This window comes from Macrobrachium rosenbergii, chromosome 41 (genome assembly GCF_040412425.1).
Source record: "Macrobrachium rosenbergii isolate ZJJX-2024 chromosome 41, ASM4041242v1, whole genome shotgun sequence".
Lineage (NCBI taxonomy): Eukaryota > Metazoa > Arthropoda > Malacostraca > Decapoda > Palaemonidae > Macrobrachium > Macrobrachium rosenbergii.
In genome coordinates, this window is record NC_089781.1 from 55,775,348 (window position 1) to 55,787,786 (window position 12,439).

The 12,439-nt window shown below is 34.6% G+C and overlaps 1 protein-coding gene across 6 annotated transcripts in view; it reads right to left on the bottom strand.

Annotated features, from left to right (window-relative positions):
• The window catches only part of RasGAP1 (Ras GTPase activating protein 1), a 933,257-nt gene that overhangs the window by 692,076 nt on the left and 228,742 nt on the right, over positions 1 to 12,439 (bottom strand). The window lies entirely within an intron of this gene.

Below are 12,439 nucleotides of genomic sequence, written 5' to 3' on the forward strand. Positions count from 1 at the left end.
AGCACTAAAATCTTATTCTAGAGTATTAAAATTTTATTCTAAATAAGGCTTTAGCATACTAAATCAAGAAGGGAAGTACATATTAAATCAAGAAGGACAGTACAGTTTCATCCTGTATATACAGGTTATTGATTCCAACCACCTTGCATATGCTTGAAACAACATATGATAGCAAGCACTAATAACAAGTTTTTAATAAATATATGTATATACAGGAAACTTTATTTTGCAATATTTTTAAACTATAAATATCCAAATGCAAGAATTTGAAGGATTTTAACTTGCATCCAGAGAATCAGAATGATGTAGTTTAGTACAGCAATGCAATACAGGCAGTCCCCAGTTATCGGCTGAGACCTGTAACCGAAAATAGCTGTTAACCAAATCAATGGCATTTACAATGCAGAAAGTGCCTATGATCTGCTTAACAGCACCATTAACCCTTTAACGCCGACTGGACATATTTTACATCAACAAAAGTTGTCTGTCGGGTGCCGAGTGGACGTAAAATACGTCGACTACAAAACCTTTTTTAGATATTCGCGGAAAAATACTTATAGGCCTCATTTTCGAAAAATTTTAAATCACGTGCCTTCAGGGATGCTGGGAGTTCATGGCTCATGCTGTTGTTTTGTTTATAAGCGTGACCCAGCTGCGCATGCGCGAATTTCTTTCTTATCCCAAAAGAAAGTATCAGCTAACTCTGCTGAAAATCTCAGAAATTCTTTACTCACTTTGTTGTAATTTTTGCACAGTTTTCTATTAGCCTTTACATAAAGTTTTATATATGAAAATGTGCGCAATTTCATGTAGAATACAACAAAAAATAACTCATGGTTGTAGCTTTTATCAATTTTGACATATTTTCATATAAATCACGATAAGTGCTGAAATTTCAACCTTCGGTCAACTTTGACTTCGACCACACAAATGGTCGAAAAATTCAATTGTAAGCTAAAACTCTTACATTCTAGTAATATTCAATCATTTACCTTCATTTTCCAACAAACGAGAAGTCTCTAGCACAAAATATTTCGATTTATGGTGAATTTTTAAAAACCTTTTCCTTACGTCAAACACAATAACTCTGCTGAAAATCTCAGAAATTCTTTAGTCACTTTGTCGTAATTTTTGCACTGTTTTCTATTAGCCGTTACATAAACTTTTATATATGAAAATGTGTGCAATTTCATGTAAAATACAACAAAAATAACTCATGGTTGTAGCCTTTATAAATTTTGACATTTTCATATAAATCACGATAAGTGCCAAAATTTCAACCTTGTCAACTTTGACTCGACCGAACTGGTAGAAAAATGCAATTGTAAGCTAAAACTCTTACATTCTAGTAACATTCAATTATTTACCTTCATTTTGCAACAAACGAGAAGTCTCTAGCACAACATTTTGATTTATGGTGAATTTTTGAAAAAAACTTTTTCCTTATGTCCGCACTAACTCTGCTGAAAATCTTGTAAGAGCCTGACGCTGTCTCTTCCAAACACGTGTGTGTTTGTTGTCCATCGGAGTGGACAAGACAACAAGAGCATCTCGTTTTCTTTCTCTAAAGGAAAGCGATTTCAACCATACAATATTTCCGTCTGTTTCTCCTTAACCATTGTTGTTTTGATGTATGTACAATCACCACTACTTGCATTGCCATGCAAGCATTCTAATCATATACTCATAATGTTCCAATGAATCTTCTGTATCAAACTGTGTGTATGTTTCTGTTTGTGAAGATGCCAAACGTCTCGTCACTCCAATGGACGACGAACACACAGGTGTTTGGAAGAGACGGCGTCAGGCTCTTACAATCTCAGAAATTCTTTAGTCACTATGTCGTAATTTTTGCACAGTTTTCTATTAGCCGTTACATAAAGTTTTATTTATGAAAATGTGCGCAATTTCAAGTAGAATATAACAAAAAATAACTCATGGTTGTAGCTTTTATCAATTTTGACATATTTTCATATAAATCACAATAAGTGCCAAAATTTCAACATTTGGTCAACTTTTTACTCGACCGAAATGGTCGAAAAATGCAATTGTAAGCTAAAACTCTTACATTCTAGTAACATTCAATCATTTACCTTCATTTTGCAACAAACAAGAAGTCTCTAGCACAATATTTCGATTTATGGTGAATTTTTGAAAAAAACTTTTTCCTTATGTCCGCGCGCGGTAACTGCTGAAAATCTCAGAAATTCTTTAGTCACTTTGTCGTAATTTTTACACCGTCTTATATTAGCCGTTACATAAAGTTTTATATATGAAAATGTGTGCAATTTCATGTAAAATACAACAAAAAATAACTCATGGTTGTAGCTTTTATCAGTTTTGAAATATTTTCATATAAATCACGATAAGTGCCAAAATTTCAACCTTCAGTCAACTTTGACTCGACCGAAATGGTTGAAAAATGCAACTGTAAGCTAAAACTCGTACATTCTAGTAATATTCAATCATTTACCTTCATTTTGCATCAAATTAGAAGTCTCTAGCACAATATTTCGATTTATGGTGAATTTTTGAAAAAAACTTTTTTATGTCTGCGCGCGCTAACTCTGCTGAAAATCTCAGAATTTCTTTAGTCGCTTTGTCGTAATTTTTGCACCGTTTTATATTAGCCGGTTTTATACATGAAAATGTGTGCAATTTCATGTAAAATACAACAAAATATAACTCATGGTTATAGCTTTTATCAGTTTTGAAATATTTTCATATAAATCACGATACGTGCTGAAATTTCAACCTTCGGTCAACTTTGACTCGACCGAAATGGTCGAAAAATGCAATTGTAAGCTAAAACTCTTACATTCTAGTAATATTCAATCATGTACCTTCATTTTGCAACAAACGGGAAGTCTCTAGCAAAATATTTCAATTTATGGTGAATTTTTGAGAAAAACTTTTTTTATGTCCGCGCATTACGAATTCATGCATCATTTTGTGATAATATTTTCTCTGTGTTGCTTTGATCGTTTTACAATTTGTTATATACCAAAATCATCGCAATTTAGTGTACAATACAACGAAAAAAAATAACTCATTAGCTTTAACCCTTTTGCTCACAGTAAGATTTGTATACAATTATATATGAAATTTTTTTTGTGCTGTCATATATTCCAATATTTATATATGATAATGATATTATTTTTAATTTCTGATGGTTGCATACTAAACTTCAGGCAATGACAAAAAAAGGAGCCAAAAATGAACTCTTACTCAAAAACTAAGCGTGCTGAGATTTTTTGAAAAAAACTTTCTTTCCGCTTCGGCGCTAACTCTCAAACCCTGCCGGTTGTAAATAGAGGCTCGGCGTTTAAGGGTTAACCAGTTAACAACACTGTTAAGCGGTTCATCAGCACTGATAAGAGACCCACTGGCGCCGAAAATATGGTTAATGTTGTCATTAGCTAAGCGCCGTAAAACCGAAACGCTGTTAACCGGGGACTCCCTGTAATAACATCTACATTACTGTATGTGAATATCTGCTATCTCTCTCTCTTTCTTTCAGTCTTCATTAGCTGAAACTAGTTTTCACAAAAACTCAAAAATCATATGAAATGATTTTGTATATTCTTCAGTAACTTGAAACAAAATACTGTGTAAATTTCAGTCAATATTGCCAGCTGCTGAAAAAAATTTTTCAGATATATACAGTAGTTTTCTATGTAAGTTTACAGTGAAACAAATATCTTTTCCTTAATTTTAATATATATGAATCAAATAATCTTAGAATTGTATTACAGATTAAAAGGCTTATTTTTTTATTAGCTGGTTTGCACTTATTTTTCCCAATAAAAACAATGATAAAATGTTCTATATATATATATATATATATATATATATATATATATATATATATATATATATATATATATATATATATATATAAAATATATATATATATATGATAAAAATGTTTAATTATTCTTTTCTATATACTGTATATATATATATATATATATATATATATATATATATATATATATATATATATATATATATATATATATATAATAAATATATACATATATATATATATATATATATATATATATATATATATATATATATATATATATATATATATATATATATATATATATATATATATATATATATATATATATATATATATATATATATATATATATATATAAAATGAATGTTTGTATGTATGTTTGTGACTGTTTGTAACTTTGTGCACTATAACAATCCACACCGCTAGACTGATCTTGACAAAATTGGCACTTGGCCATCATTTGACCCAACTTAGATAACAGGGTTGATTTCAAACCTGTAACCCCACTTAACCTTGTAACTTATGTGGTAAATAAACTCTACGTATTTATCATACCTTATGTCATATAAATAAACTCTACGGGTTTATCATACTTCATTTCATGTACTCGATTCCATAGAAACATAATTGAAAATTATTTTCTTTCCTGTGATAAACAATCCTGTATCAAGGTTTAGACGGTCACCACAGTAATACCTGGATAAAAAGGACAGTCACCACATTAATACCTCAATAAAAGGGAAAGTCAATACAGTGATCCTTGGATAGCAGGGACAGACAGTACAGTAATACCTGGATAAATGGGGCAGTCAGTACAGTAATACCACCTGGATAAAAGGGACAGCCAACACAGTAACACCTGGATAAATGGGACAGTCACCACAGTAATGTCTGAATAAAATGGACAGTTGCCTGGATAAGAGGGAGTCAGAATAGTAATACCTGGATAAAAGGGACAGACAGCACAGAAATATCTGGGCGACGGTCACCACAGTAATGTCTGGATAAAATGGACAGTCAGCACAGTAATACCTGGATAAAGGAGACAGTCAGCACAGTAATACCTGGATAAAAGGGACAGACAGTACAGTAATATCTGGATAAATGGGTAAGTCACCACAGTAATGCCTGGATAAAAGGGACAGTCAGCACAGTAATATCTGGATAAAGTGGACAGTCAGCACAGTAATACCTGCATAAAAGGGACAGTCAGCACAGTAATATCTGGATAAAAGGGGCAGTCACCACAGTAACGGCTGGGCAGAAGGGACAATCAGCATAGCAACACCTGGGTAACATGGACAGTCAGCATAATAATACCTGGATGAATGGGACAGTCAGCACAGTAATACATGGATAATTGGGGGATAAAAGGGGCAGCCACCATAGTAATACCTGGATAACTGGGACAGTCACCACAGTAATAACTGGATAAATGGGAGTCACTACAGTAATACCTGGATAAATGGAACAGTCAGCACTCATACATGGATACAAGGGGCCATCATCACAGTAATACATGGATAGAAGAGACAGTCATCACAGTAGTGTCTGGATAAAGGGAACAATCAGCACAGTAATATTTGGATAAAAGGGACAGTTAGTACAGTCATTTCTGGATAAAAGGGACAGTCACCACAGTAATACCTGGATAAATGGGACAGTCAACACAGTAATTCATAGATAAATGGGACAGTCAGTACGAGTTTAAGAAAATTCTTCTGAGTCCTTCAGAGTTTTCCCGGGCAGTGCTGAGTTGGTCAGCTAATATATACTGTCAGTATGCTGGCCTTTTTCTGTATTAATTAATTAAGTTATTTGTTATCTTAGTATTAAGCCATTTGGGCAGTGTTCCTTTAGGTCTTTGGTTTCCTCCTCAGCAGCCCTTTGCTTGTTTACCTGTTGTTATAGTTTTGTTTTTTCTTTTCAAGTAGGGTGGTCCAAGCTCCACCTTTTTGGGAGGTTTTGTTTATGATCCCATGATGCTGGGAGGCAATCTGTTTTCTGAGCCCTTTTGGAGAGGTTGTCACCATACTTGTCTGCCAATGGGAAGTCCTGTTGACATTCATTACCTGCTGGCCCCACTACAAGCTGAGGATTTTGCTCCACCAATATTTTAGTTGCAGTGGAATTACTGGCAGTGGAATTACTGGCATTGCCTGCAGTTAGTTGTGATCACAGTGTATGACTTGTATGACCCTGGTGTGGGCTCTTTTATCCCTGCATACCCAGGTTTTTGTTCCAGACATGGAGTTTGATATATGTGATGCTGCAAGCCTTGCTTAACGTCTTGACGAGATCACAATATATATTGAACCCCTGATTCATATGGTGTACTTAGCCTGTATGTGTTAGGTTATTCTGTCTTTTTGACCTTCTCTTATTTTCTGGGCCCCCTTTGTAAATACAGATGTACTGCTTTCTTTATTTAGCAGTGTAAGTGTTTAAGTATTGTTTTGTAAAGGTAACTGTGCTTTTGGATATTTTTGTATTAAGAGGTTCAGGTATTGTTTCTGTCTGATGTAAATGTATTAAATATTAAGTGGTTTTTCTCAGCGTTTGTTCCCCCTGAATCGTCTTGCACACACTGTGGTCGTTGCACGATTCCACCCATTGTGGACTTTAATGTAAACATTGAAACCTTTATAAACAGTACAGGTAGTCGTCGACTTACGACCTATGCGACTTACGACTGACCGACTTTACGGACAATATAATAATATATAATATTTAATTTTATATATTTTGCTAAATTACGTCGGCTAAATGCGATACTTTCCGCTACGGCAGCGTGCTCATATCCGAGAGATGCTCAGCTTTCGGCAGCATTGTGTGTTTGTGTCGTTCGAAAATGGTAAAGATTCATATTTTTGTAATGTATTTTGTATTTCTATTTTTGCAAATAAATGTAATAACAAATTACCGTATTTGATGGCTTATAATACGCATGTCTGCATAGGACGCCCCCAATTTCAGCAGGACACTGAGGGAAAAAAATAAGGTTTCTAGCCTATGCTCATATGATTTTGGTAAGTAAAAACTGTAGTATTAGGTTATCATATGCATATTGTTTCTTACCAACATCATCAACAAAACATTAATAAAAAAGTTATTTACCATATTTATATTTATCAAAATATGTATTATACAATCAGCCATTTACTACGATCGAATGTTTGTCTGCTGCTGAAAATACCTCATAGGTTTACCAATAGATCACACATTCATTTGTAAACATTGTTTCTTACCGCCAGAATCAACAAAAAACATTAATAAAGATGTTACCTACAGTAATATATGTTATATATATCCATTATACTGTATATTATAAAAGTATGCAATCAAGGGGTAAATTCAATAAATAAAAATGTTTCTATGTAACGTGTTAGGTCTATTGAACAAAGCCATGTTATTATTCTTAAAAGAGAATGCTAGCACGAGTTCTCTATCAACTCAACGAAGCCTTGTTATTATGCCTAAAGAGAATGGTAGCAGGAATTGTCAACCACCAATTGATCGAAGCCATGTTGTTATGCGTAAAGAGAATGTTAGCAGGAATTGCTAACTACCAACTGAACAAGCCTTGTTATCCGTAAAGCTCTCGAGATAATCACCAATAGGTGGCAGCACACGTACTGTTTATATCTATAAATGTGGAATCTGTCCGCTGTAGTAATGATATCAACAGTTTAATGAAAATATCGATAATAACAATGTAGATATTGATTATAATACTAGCAGTAGTAATTATGTGATGGTAAGTGTGATAATGATAAATAATTATAATAAACTTTGTTTTTAATAGGTTATTAGGATAACACCGAATTTTACACTAGGCTACAACATCTAGTGACGTTTCATGTATAATTTCGCCAAAATTCTTAAATTTTGAGCCTACATTATGTACATAGGAAGCAGGGGGGATTTTTAGGCCATTTTTTTGTTAAAAAGTGCATCTTATACGCCGTCAAATACGGTATGTATTTAATTCAAACCTATAAATAAACAAAAGTAAATAATATCATCATACGTGTAGCCGATTGGCAATGCAAATGGCGGCTAAGAAAATGTAAACAGACCAGACAGATGGTTTGAATGCCTACAATAAAAATGTTAAATACAGTAATAAAAGTAAGTATTAATCAAGGAGTTCAAGCATGATAAGATTTCATATGCTAAACGTAAAAATAGGTACTATACATGCACATTTTTGGATAATATAAAATGTATATGTAGGCTAGTCATACTTAGGAGATATGATGGATAATATACGGTTACAGAATACATGTACATATGTGGTTGGTCGACTTACGAGAGATCGACTTCCGACCGCTCTGTCAGAACCTAATGCCGTAACAGAGTCGATGTACTGAGTGTGTGGTGGTCAAAGCAGGCCATTACATATTGGCGACCAAGAAAGGATATTTCGATCCTTAGTATTCACTTGAGTGTGCACAATTGATTCTTGGGGTTTTTTGTCAGATAGCATACTTTCACCTCCTCTAATTTTGTGTTGGGTAATTTTTTGTTGTGTGTGAATTTTGGGTCTAATTTTTGTCGTGTGGTTTTTGTGCGTATTGATTACGGCTACTTTAAATGTAACAGAGCTCCTTAGCGGAGGGGGGTGGCAAAATAGGCTTGCAGAGCTAAATAAGCAGGAATTAAAGGTGGGAGCTGAGTTTTTTGAAACTGAGCACCTGGTTTCTATAAGGGAGGGTTTGCTGTTGTTGGAGATGTATGAATATGTAAAAGTGTTGAAGGCAGAAGGTAAACCAGAGATGAGGCAGATAAAAGAGGTAATGTATGTACAAGTGTTTGATAGGCAAATAAGATTAAAGCAGATGGAAACTGATCTGCAAAGGATAAAAGCGGAGGAGAGAGAAAAAGAGAGACAGCATGAGATTGCTCTGCAAACCCCGAGAAATACAGGTACTGTACTTCTTCCCTTCTCAGAATAGGTCGGTAGCTCCTGGTATCAATTTGGTGTAGGCTTTAAAATTTGTTCCTGATTTTCAGGAAAGTAACATGGCTGAATTTTTTGTGTCCTTTGAGAGGATAGCCACTAGGTTGGAGTGGCCCCAGGAGTATTGGACCACTCTTATTTAAAGTAAATTATTAGGTAGGGTACAAAGGTCTATGTCACATTAGACGAGAATTTATCTTCCAACTACGATAGTGTGAAAGCTATTGTGTTAAAAGTGCTTGAACTTGTTCCCGAAGCTTATAGGCAATGCTTCAAGAATCTGCAGAAAATTAGGGAACAGACTTTTGCAGAGTTTGCCAGGTGCAAAGAGCAATATGCTGGCGACTGGCTTAAGTCTAAGGAGGTGACCGATTTTTGACAGGTTGAAAGAGTTAATGTAGGTGGAGGGATTTAAGATGTGTGTTCCTCATAAGTTAAGGGTCCACCTCAAGGATAAGTTAAAGGTCCACCTCAAGGAGTTAAAACTTGACACTTTGCAGGAAGTAGCCATCACTAGCGACAAATATTGTTTACCTATTACGAATGTATTAGGGGAAGTATCCGGAAATGAGAAATCTGGTTGGGTGAGAGTAAGCAGGAGTAATAATCATAATTATAATAATAATGTTGGTAAGGTGCAAAGTAGTGTTAATTATAATAATAATTCTAGTATTTCTCCCAACAGCAGTAAATTAAAGGCAATGCTGTACTTCTTTTGCAACATGAAGGGACACATCAAAAGTACTGTATGTGTTTTGCCTTTAAGAAGTCACAAAAGGCTAAGGGAATATTAGTAATGTGTGTAGAAAAGAAAGAGAGTCAGTTTCAAAAAGAAATATTTGTCCTCCGGTAGTGACTCGTCAGGGAATTCAGGTGAGAAAAGGAGTGTGCGAATTTTGCATGACACGGGTGCCACGCAATCCCTGATTCTTCAGGGGCATTACCTAATAATTTTGTCAGCACAAATAAGGAATTTGTGTTGTTAAGTGGATTTCCGGACACAATTAGGTCTTATCCTGTGGAGAGTGTTTATTTAATACAGTATGTCCTTTCTTTTCAGGGAATTTAAAATTGGCAATTGTTGAAAAATTTCCTGTTAAGGATGTAGATATTGTATTAGGGAATGATGTTGCCCTTGAGAATAAGACGTGCCCAATATTAATAAATCCTGACAATGAAATAGCTGTAGTCACTCGTTCTGGGTCTAGAATTCTTGACGCTGCAGAATCAACAACTGATGTAGATTTCAGTCGTTTAGTGATAGTGTAGTTGTAGGAGATATTAATATTTTGAAGGATAAACCTAACTGGACTGCTGTGGAACTTATTAAAGCTCAGAAAAAGAATTTTCAGGATTTTCCTATAGAATCAGGAGAAATATCTGATTTGACTGTCCCCAGACTTAAGATAATCAAGAATATTTTATATAGGGTAAGTAGACCTATGGATGCCAATAATGATGACTGTGAGGTTTTAAAAAAGATTATGGTTCCTTTTGTTTACATGGATGAGCTAATGATTTTAGCCCATGAGAATGGTTTGACTGGTCATTTTGGCATTCATAAGACTGCCAGTAAGTTGCTTTTGGATTATTATTGGCCAAAATTAAAAGCAGCTGTGAAGACATTTGTAAATAGTCGTGATGTCCATCAGAAGGTCGGAAAGCAAAACCAGCCAGTAGGGATCTAAGTAATAGAGGTTGGACAGCAAGGCTTAAGAATGGAAGCAGAAACAGAGCGTACCTAAAGCACCTTTATATCCTATTCTTGTTGTCTCTGAACCTTTTAAGGAGGTCATTATTGATGTTGTTGGCCCTTACCGAAGAATCGTAGTGGGAATGAATATATCCTAACTATAATGGATAAGATGTCTCAATATCCTGAGACAATACCACTACGAACTATAAAAAGTGTTAAAACTGTTGAAGTATTAATTGGCTTTTTCACCAGGTTTGGGATGCCTAAAATAATTCATTCAGATTGTGGTTCTAATTTTGTCAGTAGGTATTTCAGAGGTAAAAGGGCAGCGCTAAATATTAAACATGCAACTTCTCTGTATCATCCGGAAAGTCACAGAGCTCTAGAAAGATTTTATCAAACCCTCAAATCTATGATATAGAAGTATTGTTTGGTTAATGGATCTGAATGGGAGAAGGAATTACCTTATTTGTTGTTTGCTTTTCGTTCTGTCCTAAGTCAGTGTTCAGGTTTTTCGCCTTCTAGTCTTGTGTTTGGTCAGTGTGTTCGTGGACCTCTTGATGTGGTTAGTCTCTCCTGGGAAGGAGGTGTCCCTGAGATTAATTTATTATATTATGTGTCTAATTTAAGTGACAAGTTGACCAAGGCATGGAAATCTGCAGGTGAAAATTTATTGTATAGCCAAAAAAGAATTAAGTACTTTTTTGACAGAAGGTCTAAAGCACATGACTCTGCAGTAGTTGATAAAGTATTGATTTTATTACCCATTCCAGAAAATCCATTAAAAACTTCTTTTCAGGACTGTGGAAAATTTTGAAAAAGGTTACTGAGGTTAATAATTTAGTAGAGACAACTGAGAGAAGGAAACCATTTCAGCTCTGTCATATACAGTAAACATGCTGAAGGCATATAGGTATGTGAGAAAGTTATTCTCGTGACAACCATTGGGGATGCTGTAAGTTTTGATAATGATAGTTTTTTTTTTTCAGAGGGTAAAAATGTTGATGATAATTGTTTTGATGGAACTGAATGGCTTTCCATCAATAAGGGTTCTTTGAAAAATTTTGCTAATATGACTTATTATTTATGTAGTGTAAAACAAAGGTCATTGAAGAAATTGGTATTTAATTATAATGAATTGTTTTCAGATGTTCCGGGACAGACATATGTCCTTGAACATGACAATGACGTAAGTAATGCCACACACGTGAAACAATCTCCTTACAGGGTGAATCCTTTTAAAAATAAGGTTGTATCGAAAAGAGGTTAATTATATATTGAAACACAGTCTGACTGAACCCACCGAAAGTTCCTGGTCATCGCCTGTTGTATTGGTCAAGAAAACTGACAGGGATTTCAGGTTTTATGTTTTTATTATAGAAAAGTGAATGAAGTCACCAAACCTGATTATACCCTTTACCTTGAATAAAGACTGTATAGACAGGATGGGCGAGTTGAAGTATATCAGCAAATTCGACTTGTTGAAAGGTTATTGGCAAATTCCTCTGCCAAAATGGGTGAGGGCCTTGTCAGCTTTTGCAATGCAACAAGGATTATTTCAGTGTAAAGTTATGCCTTTCGGTATGAAAAATGCTGCTGCTACTTTTCAAAGATTAATGAATACTTTACTGCATTAATTTAGAGGGCTTTGTTGTCTATATTCATGACACTGTAATTTAAAGTGATGGCTGGGACACCCATCTAAAACATATCCAAGCACTGTCTGAGGTTTTGAAAAAAGCTGGTTTAGTAATTAATTTAAAGAAGAGTGAGTTTGCTAAAGCAAAGGTGGTATATTTGGGTCATGAAGTCAGTTGTGATAAGGTTGTTCCAAAGCAGGCAAATGTGGAGTCCATTAAGAATATTGAAATTCCAAAGTGTCAGAGGGATGCCAGAAAATTCCTTAGTTTGGTAGGGTATTATTGCAGGTTTGATAAGAATTTTTCTGATACTGGTGAACCTCTGACTA